At 34.4% G+C, this 13,149-nt stretch overlaps 1 long non-coding RNA gene across 4 annotated transcripts in view; it reads left to right on the top strand.

Annotated features, from left to right (window-relative positions):
* LOC149770795 (uncharacterized) overlaps positions 1 to 13,149 on the top strand; it is a 126,528-nt gene that overhangs the window by 104,384 nt on the left and 8,995 nt on the right. Inside the window, exon 4 of one of the 4 annotated variants that reach the window (XR_016418463.1) lies at positions 2,177 to 2,215. The exons of the other annotated variants lie outside the window; for them this stretch is intronic. This is a non-coding gene — a long non-coding RNA (uncharacterized LOC149770795). The remainder of the gene's footprint in view (positions 1 to 2,176; positions 2,216 to 13,149) is intronic. 4 annotated transcript variants of the gene reach the window in all.

Genomic DNA, 13,149 nt, shown 5'->3' with positions numbered 1-13,149 from the left:
AACGACAATGTATTGATTTAGATACCAGCAAATAGTCGTGGGATTTTGAACTGTAAACCTCAATATGTGTTCGCTAGTGATGATAAATTTGACTATTTGGCCAGTAAAATGAAGACCGACTCCTGTGCTAAAGGGGTGACAATCGTATACGGGTAGTGTGGAACATATATACCTTGGAGATAAGTGATTCAGGGCATAAAAGTCAGATTTCCTCTCGTTGGGAGCACACATAGATGGAAGGTTTGTTCAAAAGGGAAATCACTCTATTGTTTTGCACTCTAAAAGTTGTTCAGCAATTTATGCTCCAGCCTTTCTTTATTCATCCTTTTGAAGTAATATAGTTTTATGATATTGTTTGTATTGCTAATAACAAAAATGCGCTTTATTTAGAGTTTGTATTTCAATGCTCTACATCAACCTTTAATTTGTGGAGTATCCCTCAACCTGCAGCTTGAAGACCGCAGACTGTACTACGTTTCAATCAACAGAGTTATTGACTTTATATCTCAACGCTTAGATAGGATTCAGTCCTTTTATCTTACTTGTACATGTTCTTAAACTATATTCATTTATTCATTCTTTCCTCTTCATACCTTAGGTGGCAACTACATCAATCTATACTATTTTAGATAGAAAGTTTCAAAAAGATATGGTCGGATCTGAATATTGACTTGCAGAAGGATTGTGTCTGTGTGGCATGGCATTAGATACAACTATTCAGTGTATGGTAGCAGTGGAAAGATTGATATTTGCATGAAATGAGTAGTTTATTTGACTCAATTCTTTGAACTGAAATTGTGTGGGCATTCAAACAAAATAATGATGCTACTTTCAAAGAGGTAAGTATAAATGACAGAAATACAGTACCTACCCTTCTCCTTAATTGTTGGCTTATAAAAAGTAATTTTTGTTGAGACTTAATTTTGTGTTACGTGTTTAAAGCACACATCAGTTATAAAGCCGTTTCTTTTTGAGGATACGCTTGTCAGAAATATGTATTTTAATATGAGATGTACTCTTTCATTAAACTAAATTGTAATATTAGTTAGATAAGTAGGTTGGGTGGTATGAACATTAATTACATGCCTGACTATAACGTGTCCAAATGTGTCGAAATCTTTCTTCATTTCTTCTGTTACCACAAATGTGTTCTTGAATTGATATTCTGTCGAAGATAAGATATATTTATAAACTGATATACACATAATTTTAAAGTAACCTTACTTTAATTAAAAATTAACATTTTAACCAATAATTACCAAATATACTTTATCTTATAATTGCAATCAAATACGTAATTACAACCTTTTGTGAATGAACCATTCGACGCTTGACCTAGATGGAAATGGATGATTTTATTTAAAGCAATTCCAATAATATCAAATCGGAACATAATATTGGGTATACGAGGTAGGAATACAGTCTGTAGTTAACAATATGCAGACAACTAACACGGTACATTTATAATTTAAAACAGATTATTCGCAACATATTAATATCGCCATTCGGAATATCTAGTCACCCAGCTGACAGATAATATTAATACAACCGCTTAAGTCAAAGGTCAATGAAACATGGTGCATAATATGTCAACATGTCAAACTTTGCTTTTTTTGGCTCCATTATAATGATATGATAAGTTCTTTTATGGGTAAATAAATTCGATTAAGGTTGAACACTTTCAACACTTTAAATCCACAAAAGTTGAGAGAAAACTGCAAATACTCGATAATGCAAGTTAACTTCAAATCAGTTTGTAAGGGTTAATAACTATTCAAGTATTAAACTCAATAGTTAAGAAATGAAATAGATCTGATTAGAATGCAATCCAATATTTCGTTGTTTGCTATAATTATATTATACAGTTCTCAATCGAATTAACCTCTCAGATGAAGTAAACGGTACGTTGAAAAAATTACCTAAATTACTTTGTGCACAACATACATATACAATTATAGCTAACACTTACATTGGAAGATTAGCTCTAGCTTGACTATACAAAGAATAAGACACGTTTATCGCAAAAACTAGGAGTTGACGAGAGAGTTACAATTTTTATTGCCCAGAAATGGAGTTGGCTAGACAATAAAATTTTACTAACCTTAAATTTGACTGTTGCAGCATTTAACTTGCAAAAGGCCATTTCTAATTTTTTTCTCCTGTATATTTTATGCAGATCCTAGGGTCATGATCAGCTATTGTGTGCATTGACCATGTGAGTATTAAAATTAATGGAATGTAATGAATCTTATTTAAAACTGTAATGTTCGTGCAATTATCGTTATCTAGTGTATGTTTGTCTGTTATTCCTACCTTCCGTCGCCATCTTTTACGTTGTTGTCAGCTTGCTGGAAACGAATATGGGAAACGACAGAAATAGAATCACTTGACCGGCAGAGCTGTGTTCAGAAATGAGTTCTTCAGAATTATCGCTCCTTGTGTTCTGGTTGATAGTAACTTGAAACAGCCGTTGGCCTGAAGACAAAAACATTGCCAGTATTTAGGTAGTGTAGGCTTTTGCTTAGCAAAGAGATAGAAATTTAAAAGATGTATGATGCTGATGTATTTAGAATAAAGGGACAAAATCACCCTATCAGTTGCCATTAATCGTGCTTGCAAATTACATCAACAATAAACTTAAGAAATATGTGGCGACGTACGGACGGACGGACGAAGTGACAAGAGTAAAGGAATATTCATTACCGCTGTCATTGTAGATGCCTCTTAAGTACATTCCATATGCCTTTTTCTACCAACTGATTTCTTCACTCAAAGCCATCCTTGGCGCAGTCTTAATAATAAAAGTGTGACCGTAAAATGTGTACGAATTTTATTGTGGTGTGCAAGTCCTTCTTATTCAATCAACGCCCAGGTCAATACTACGATAGCAAGACACCATCTTAGTGCTCTGTGTCAAACGTTAATACGAGGCATAGGTAAAATCAATCAGATAAACTTGCTCATTGTCATTCATCAAAGGGGACGTGTGAAAGCCTAAACGAAACGGCTACACCAGTATCAAGGTATTGGGTGCATCAATGCTATTCTAATTATCCGGATATTTGACATGAATGAAGTTTTTACTTACTGCACGTGTATAATAAAGACGTATCGATCTGTTTGCTAAAGCCTGCTTTTCCCTCCTACGGTTCAGGTAAATTCAGACAGCATACGAAATGTTGAACTGTGCACTTAGGCTCAAGATATGTGCATTAGTCAGTACAGTGCTATTCAGTTGTGTTATCGTAAGCAAGTGGAGGATGATATCTACTCACGGTTGTAAAATGACCGATCCTTCCATAAATTTTACTCCATCTTTTGTTTTATCTGCCACATTGACCGACATAAACCACCCGTTCGTTTAAACGTTAAATGGGCTATTCATCAGTTACCTCCTCGAAAAGAAGGTATTAATTTGCATGCAAGTTCTGAGCGTGTTATGTCCGTAGGACTGCTCCCTTTCAAATCCAGTTTAGTGCAATGTACTTCCACAACATTATCCATTACACAACTAGACTGGTCCCTAATAATATTTGCTAATGAGAGGTGAAACGGACATTCAGTACTCTTAGATTATAATAATAATAATAATAATAATAATAATAATAATAATAATAATAACAATAATAATAATAATAAACCTTAAATGTTTGATCCTTTGGCATTATAGAAACTTTGCTACAAGTAGGTGAAGAGCACTTTTAGTGGTGATACAAAGGAAAAAAATGGTCAGTAAGATTCTGCTTATTTGTCTATTCAGGAACAAAAAAAATTATGTCTTCCAAAATTTGACGAAGCTTAGGTGTTGTTAGACATATACTGATGTTGTGTGTTTCTTAAATGGGTTCATGAATTTTGAACTCTTTTTAAAATATTGTTTTGTCTGATTTCAAACAAATTGTTATGAAATAAAAAGTTTAAACCTCAAAATTTATCTTTGAAAATATAACGCTAAATTTTAAATTATAAATCAAGACAATTTTTATTCTACTCTCTAAAATTAATAAATCGAAAATAGATGCAGATTCACATATAGGAGTTAGTTCTACGATTCATACCAGCTTTGAAACATAAGAATTTCTAAAATCCGTTCCGCGGTATAGTACTCTATTTAGTTGCCTCGCTATGGTATAACCAGCATATGTTAAAGTGTAGTTAAGCAGTAAGGAACAGAAAAGCAACCGACAAAGCATCAGTACTAATAATTAGATAGATAAACAGAACATATGCAGGACATCGATTTCTAAGAAAAGGTATCCTTTCTGATGCCTATTATAAACTAACAACCTACAATATGTAATGCGTACAGCTCTGGTTTCTCACCTCTAAAATATCATGGACTTTGATTGGAAGTATCTATATTAAATATCATATTACTAAATATAGCGCGATATATAAATATTGATAGCAGTGATTCCTGATAAGACCATGTTATCCTGGATAAATCATCTGAGCGAATGTTTGGATTGATTTTAGTAACTGGATAATTTAGCTCGATTACAATATGTAACAAAATCTAAGAATCTACCCAGAGTCATGACCAGTATCTCAATAACGTGAGTGAATGTTCTCTGACCAACCAACAATTCTATCGGATACTGATCCTGACTGACACTGAGTTTAAATGACATAATCGTTTTTGATCAACACTATAAAGAAAATTAGACATGGGAAACTCGGACCTTAGCATCTAATGTTTACTAAATACATTCTAAATGATTATTCTGAAATATTAATAATTCAGACTATTGTCCATGGTAAATATTCAGAAAATAATTTTACTAAAAGTTTTGGAAGGTGTTTGCACTGTTTCTTTTAAGTGCTAGAAGTGAACCATTTATTTATAGCGTTCACTAAACATGTGAAACCCAGCTGGCCTCCTGACAGTCTTGTAATGTTGTGCCAATAAATTCCCTTTTTCAGCACATGATATTCACCAAGGCAGCATTATAACAAAACAATTTTTATGATTTGTATGCTTTTACAAATATTTGAATCTGAATTGATTATTATGAACATGAATTTATTAAATAAATTCATTTGTATGGGGAACTGTGTTAATCTTTCATACTTACCAGATGAGCATTCAGTCGCAGCCATTACAAAAGCTGACGAGGTTCGACACTTACTTTACCCATTTTCACTTTTGTTGCAATAATTATTAAAACATATCCTTATCACGAAACATTTTTGGCATCCGTTAGTCTCGAGAGATGATCGAAGTGCACCCATGAAAGATGTCTCGGTTGGTGGTTGTGCAGCGTCTGCTGTGGCTATGTAGCCCAACACGGGAGTGGCAGTCCTTGCTGTACTTGCTGCACATGAAGGTTGCGTCTGGTGTGGGTTGAAGTTGCTTCTTATTCCTCTGCGATCGCTTTTCATCAGCTAGGAAGCGTAGCTTGTCCTCGCCGGCTTTCAGACCAGTGATCACAGCATGTCGCCAGCTGTATCTGTCTAGAGCGAGCTCTACCCAGGTGTTGACATCGATGTCAAGGGCTTTCATGTCGCGAGACATATGGGGTTTAATTCAGCGTGTTACAAGTAAACACCATATCAGCATTGAAAAATTAAATACACAAGCAACAGCAGCAAAACATTCAAGAACACATTGTAATAGAAGAATGTTTGGTGCTTGTTAAGAAAATCAGTATTTCTGTTAGTAAATATAGGCGCAGAGTGTCTATAGCCACCATAGAGTTTAGTACATTAACTGAACGTATCGGTGTATTTAGAGTCACACTCAACGTTAGATATATCTTGGTATGCGTATGACAAATGTGAAGATTAAAAGAGAGAGGTGTGTGTTTTGCAACAATTATATGCAAATTTTGTCATATATATATATATATATATATATATATATATATATATATATATATATATATGGAGACAATGTGAACTCTGGTCAAAACAAATTTTGAATCATAACATGTTCAAACCTTTCCAATGAGATACAAGAAGTCAAGCATGTACAACATTTTGTATTGCCTCATACACTAAAAGAAGTGTTGGCATAAGTTTACTCTAGCGATTGTGAAGAGCCAACAAACGATCCAGATCCAGTACTAAATAGGGTCATCACATAACCTAGAGAATAAAGACCAACTGAAAACGAAAGTCGTTCGATGGTACTGAAGATTATTTTTTCACGTGAGCTACTCATGCCGTTACTTACAAAACGTTTAGTACGACGGCTTACATGTACACATATAAATGTAAAGAGTTGAAGTTTAACGTCCCAGCAGAGAAAGCCGTTGTCTTCACTGCAAAGCTGTTAGAGTTTATGTTCCAGGAATTTGAAGCAACATTACCAAGCTAAAGATCAAGATTGTTTGAAACTATTCCTTACTTCCAACATTTTCTAAATCTCACTAGTAGAATCGATCAAATTTAGGACACCCGCAGAATTAATGTATTCCATAGTTCAGAGCAAGTTTCAATACGTCCAACAACCTATCCATGCGTTTTACACCACCGACGGAAAGGTTATCTTAGCATGAACCACGTTTAACCTCCAACAGGCAACGATGGAGGGCGCAACGGTTTATCGGTGGATCAGTTTCACAGTATCAACCAAATTATAGCCCTGATTAATAACCATCAATATCTATCATGTTTAACCATTGCATATTGATGGCTCGAACGTATGCAGAGAAATATGATAAAGAAAAATGAATAACATATTTAGTAAAAGTACTGGTCGATAGGGCAAGCCCACACAGTGGAGTGAAGCAGAACTCGTTTTAGAGAAATGCATCTATTTGGAAAGAGGCTGTGCGTGGAGTTTCTGAAATGTAAGATTTCAAGACTGACTCCTTGTTATACGCTGAACTTGTACCCTCAAAACGTAGTTCGTGGGAATCTAGTATTTCGAGGACAGAAGTTTCCAAACAGAAAAAGATGCACAGTAATCAGCAAAAATTCCTTGTTTATGATTTTATTGCAACTATCATCGAAACTTTCTCGGATACAGTGACAATGACGATACATGTGATCAAGGATTTAAAATTCAGGAGCAATATATTGACTATGTAGACGGAATCGTGTCTGTTACGATTCCAAAACGATGTATTCCGGAGGAACATTAAGGGCTTTAATGTTCTACGTTTGAAGCGAAGTTTCGTCTTTTCCACATAGTTTCGTGGAACGAAGCATACACCAGTTCCCTCAACAGATAAAGTGCTGATGAATTATTGACAGTGCGCTATATATGTAGACATTTTGATCCGATCAAGAGCAAAACGCTATGCCTTAGTTCAAGAAAACAAAATGATGTCGTTTTCGTGACCAAGTCGTTGAGTTAGAACATAACTGACACAGTCATGATATGACAACGAACCCAAGGAATTATTAGATGATGATCAAAACAAAATACAAATTGTTCGGACCTTATGATTTTACTTTGAATGATGTCAAAATACTGGAATTCACATACATATTTATTGTGTCACTTATCTCAATTGCAGCGACTGCGTACACTTAGCTTAATTTCATCACTTTCGGAATTTTAGGGTGATTCCAGAAGGACGACAAAAGAAAATTTCGTGACATTTAAAGATAGGTTTTAGACCCCACAAGAGTCACATGGAGCGAATGGAAGTTTACCGGACTGTGATCACTACGTTACAATCAAGTCTCGCAAGTTTTCTAGATATGACAGGCAATGCATTTGGACATATTCAGAACAAGGAACTGAATTTTCAACAGTCACCTTAAACGAAGTTAGATGAAACAGCAGCTTATGGAATCCATGAGTTATTTACCCACGCTTTTAAGTAGAATTCCTAATAGGACTTGAATGACATAACTGGGTTTATTCCAGCTTTGTCAATACCGAAGCCAATTAACTTGCTGTTCTCGTGCATTTGCTTGAACTTTACCATAATGACCCGGATGGAATGCGAATTGCGCAACAATAAGTATTCTGTACTCGTTAACAAATATGTATGGATGACAAAGGTATAGATTCCTTGAAGAAATTTCGTCCTTTGCCAAATCGCTTAGATTATTGTACCGAAAGACGTTCGTGTCCGAGAACAGACTAGCACTCATACCAGTTCAGTCGCATCTATCGCTTAGCCGTCGATATTCAGAACAATATTTTCTTTAGTCGCATTACTTATGCGAATCACTAGACAAATGGATGCAACATTATAGAAACGGTGGAGAACTGAAGATTGGATCCGATTCCGTGGATTTCTGGGATTGAGAAAACCCACAGATCGTCTACAGGTTTCAGGGACGTATACTTCATGGATGCTCTTCTTTGTCCTCCGCGAGATATGGCAAGGGTAATTCACTCAGTCCAACGTAGAAAGGATTTACTATAAAATATAACAACTGAAATAAATGTGGGAAGACGACAACGATCGACCTAGGCGAGCAAAAAGTGGAAACATTCGAAAAAAACTTCTCATAATAATTTGTATTATTCCTTGTCAATACGTCTTCCCATCAGCAGTTCTTGGAATAAAAATCATCTAAGTCTTATAAACCGTACTTCAAAGTCTCAATCTGACACACCGTTTTGGAATCAAAATTTTAAGATGACTTATCCTACGTGTACTTCTTGTAAGTAGATAGGGCACATCATTTCTGATTGCAACAGGTTGCAAAATGAACATCAGTAAAAAGAAAGAGCAATGTTCAAATGTTATTTACAAGAGGTCAATGTTTGATTTTATTTTGGCGATTTATGAACCTATTTTGCCTAAGAGTCCTACTTCCTGGTATTCCACCTAGCTTATCCTTATTAAAATATTACGAGACATAGAAGCTTCGCAGAGCGCTTTATTATCAGGTACTTTGTCTTTTTCTGGTGAGTCTTCTTCCAGTGAAAGTGTTCTTATTGATGAAGTAGAATACGGCTTTGTTAATACTCCTCTCCACTGTGCAAATTTAGCATCATACGTAGACTCAGGATCGCCATAACAGTGACGTCATTACCCATTGACATTTTCAAATAGGGTATTTTATGTAACAGAGTTAAGGAATGTTTATTTTCTATCACAGGTCTGGTATTTAATTTATATCCGTTTGTCGATTAAGGAAATGTAACTTGAAATATCTCCAACTAAAGAAAAGAAAGTTCATTTAAATACAATGGTTTTAACGTATATATTTTTTTGTAAATCTTGGTACGTGATTTTATCTAATTTGTGTAATTCCAATTCATGCCTGTAATGTGTACAGATTATCTTTTGTTATAAATTTGTATACGTGAGCTCGCTCTGTTAATAAAGCGACTTCCATGGGATCTATACATAGATATTTATAATAACACATAAAATGGTACAAATGGCATAATTTCTTAGTGATTGAGAATCCGATATTTCGAAAATAATTCAGTAACTTTTCAGTGGTTGCGATAAGTCAGGTGCATAGGCTCAGTTCGACACAAAATGAATACTTTGAGGAGAGAGAGAGAGAGAGAGAAGAAACAGAAAACACATTTGTTCGGACTGTTCATTGGAAACAGAATCTGCTCAATATTTGGAATAAAATATTATTCTGGAACCGTTATAAATTATTCGAAGGAGTTCCGGACAACGCCATCTTGAGAACATCTCGGTTCTTGGAGGACCAGTGCATTTCCGGTTTTGAAATGTAAAGGAAACTTTTCATTCATTTAAAACTTTCATAAACCTTTATAATGATTGTTCTGAATTCACTTTGTAATACTTTATGTTCCTCTTATATTTGTTATGTATAATATTGATAATTAAATGGTTTGTTCAGTTTTATTAAACTTGTTGGTGTTGCTTCCTTTCTGTTCTTTAAGTTTGTGACCATAGAGTCGTAACACAAATCTGGGGACTCATCCGGGATACTAATTTCAGAGCAATTTGAAATGTTTTGAAATTTTTAATTCATTTTATTGTGGAATCATCTCAGTTTCTTTTCTTTTTGATCTAACATAGTTAAATTCGTTTAGAAAAGGTTAAAACATTAAACAAACTATACTGAATTTAATGGCAACTAAAACATAATTGGATTTATTTCAAAATTACCTATATAAACCTTAAATAAAAAGAAAAGTAACTTTTTACAAATTGTGAAACATTTGAAAGTAAAATAAAATTAAAACTTTCAAATAAACTATTTAAATTTGAAATCATTATACATTAAAAGAATTACAAACATTTGCAAGAGTTCGCAAGAGTGAGTTACATTTCTTTTCCCAGAAACATTTCCCGACCATAAAAGGAGTCTTTTGGGTGCACAAAGAACTAACTTCTTAACATATGCTAAAATGTATTGATGCAATTTCTAAAGTCATAAGTATAAAACAGTCCGTTATTCACCCTAAATATACAACACCTTAAAATACAAACGAAAAACAAACGAACGAATTGGGATATTTGTGATAGTCACAAAGACACATAATGGCAATACAAAACCCACCATTTCAGACACAACAGATGATGGAATGACGATATTTGAGGGACGCTCACACCTAGCTATGTACAAAGAAACACACATACGTATATCCTTACTTTCCGTTACCCGCACACATGCATAACAACTGATATGAAAGAGTATGTAGTTGTTATCAATGATACTTGCAATTAGTGCCATACTATTACTATCCAAAACCAAACACACACTAAAGCATGTTAAAGAGGGTATATATATTATAGAGTTGAGTAGTACTGTCACACGTATCGACAATTAAATACACGCTTTTTTCGATCAGTCACCTTTACACTTAAATGCAAATTCACGTGAAAGGATACGTAAGTTATGTAATGGATAATATAATTGGCAATAACCCTTGCAAACAACAAACAGATATTTGTTTTCATCCAGTACTCACCCTTACAAAAAAGAGATGAGATTACACAATGAGTGGGTGTGGTGATTCCTAACATACATTGCTACATACATCAAATTCCAGAAGGAGATACAGAGATTGGAGCGTTATTCAAAATATTTTTAGTAAAGTCCATGTGATATAAACCTGCTTTGATGCTCAACACATTGAAGCATTAGCATTATCAGCATCAGACACTGTAGAAAGTACAACAATGAAGACAGTTACAACTAATTACAGATGTGCCAAGACTTTTTGGGACTTTCCATAGCCATTCATATCTCTAATAAATAAATTCTACCCAATCAACTCTAAATTTTTTTAAAAATCCCCTAAACTCTCTCTCTCTCTGTGTCTCTCTCTCTCTCTCTCTCTCTCTCTCTCTCTCTCTCTCTCTGTGTTACACTTTAACAAACACTCAGGTACATTGACATGGTACCACCTCTTGCAAAGCCAACAGTCAATCATAGGATTGCAATACATACGCCAGAACAAACGATTCTCCAAACGAAGTTGTAGTGCTTCACTGGTGGTTTGGAACCTGGCAAAAAATGAACTGAATCAGTCATCGCCCTTGTCTTCGTTCTCATCAACCTCTTATCTTATTATTAAAGACATTAGATTTCATTTGCTTTGAAAAAAACCTACTTGCTTGACATTTACCCATTATGACACAATATCTGCTTGGTGTTACAGGTCTCGGTAATGACTGTCACCGGCCTGTCATTATGAAAAGGAAGATATGAAAGATGAAACATCAAAAAGAAAATTTAACTTTGCCCGATTTACCACATGTCAAGTAACTCGACCAGGCAGTCCATAAGGAAAGTAGATTTGAGACAAATAATTTATAAGTCGTCAGTATAACATGGGATCAAACAAGTTTCCTTGGTGTTTATGAGTGTATGCCGTCGTAATTGCGTGGTGGTATGGTGCTAAGACTTTTGTCTGTGTGATGGACCACAGGTGATGTGATTGATGATTAAGGGAATCTCGATTTTACGTAAAGTATTACTCTGAAACCGTCCGTAAATCACCAAAATTCTTCATCGCTGCTTTGAACATATAAGGGCTACGTCAGCTTAAATGATCAACTCAATTCCGTCTGTCGCCTGATGGGTACCATATGTGATGTGGTCGGGTCAATATTTATATAACGGAGGCCAAAATGGGCCGACGCTCTAGTGGTTTATATCACGATATACATGAGTTTATAACGCAAATAATTAAAAGTATTAATGCAAATGGAGCTGATCCTTTTGCAGTCGTTTCAAAAAAAAAAATTGTCACTAAGGTATATATATATATATATATATATATATATATATAAGATCAATAAATGGGTCGCGTGATCGAAGATACGGGTCCCTATAAAACTGAACAGGTAGTCGATAGGCTGTATTGGAATTCTAATCAGCCTTAGATAAACACGGTACATTTCTAGGTGTGCTAACACTATACATGACATGGTGAGTAAAAGCAGTGAGATAATAAGAATTGATCAATTTGAGTTCTTTTCCATGCACATTTTAAACAGGCAGAAAAATAATTTCTCCGAGAAAAAGAATATATATATATATATATATATATATATATATATATATATATATATATATATATATATATATATATATATATATATATATATATATAATTTGATACTGTTCGTCAGGAAATGTGACTTTAAAAAGATATTAATGACTACATCCAGCCAGTATTAATTTTAATTCTTTTTGTGACCATCATTGACAAATCAATTCATTCTGCCTTTAATGATTCATTAATATTATTATTCTTATTATTATTATTATTATTATTATTAGTAGTAGTAGTAGTAGTAGTAGTAGTAGTAGTAGTATATCAACTCTGCTAATGAAAATAGTGAGATATTTTGTTCTCCGCTTTGTGCTGATGTCATCGGTGATGAGTACAAATTTCGTGGCAAGATAATATCTAGCAGTTTGCGTTGTTTAGCAAAATGCATCCTCCAATTCATTTAGTTTAACAACTGATCTTTAAATACAATATCCCCTTTACTAAATGTAAAGTTCTTGCACTTTATGTGACATGTTTGAATTTCCTAGAAACTAATTTCGTTGTTTTAAGTTGTTAGAATTATTCTGCATTGTTATTGTCTGTGAGGCATACTTTACTTCTCTGTGTCTGTCTTCCTGTATGTTATCCTCAGCTGTTACCGAATAGCGTCATTCGCCCTTGTGAGCTCAAAACGTAAGGCAATATTTCTGTGCCACATGTGGTGTCCATACCGCTAACTTTCGAAGGTTACAACGACTTTAAGAAGATAGGTATGATGGGGTTTATTATAAAGAAATAAA

Source organism: Sinohyriopsis cumingii, unplaced genomic scaffold, assembly GCF_028554795.1.
Source record: "Sinohyriopsis cumingii isolate HCF-2022 unplaced genomic scaffold, ASM2855479v2 utg002323l, whole genome shotgun sequence".
NCBI lineage: Eukaryota > Metazoa > Mollusca > Bivalvia > Unionida > Unionidae > Sinohyriopsis > Sinohyriopsis cumingii.
Note: the sequence above shows the minus strand (reverse complement) of the source record. Positions and strands in the feature narration are given on the sequence as shown.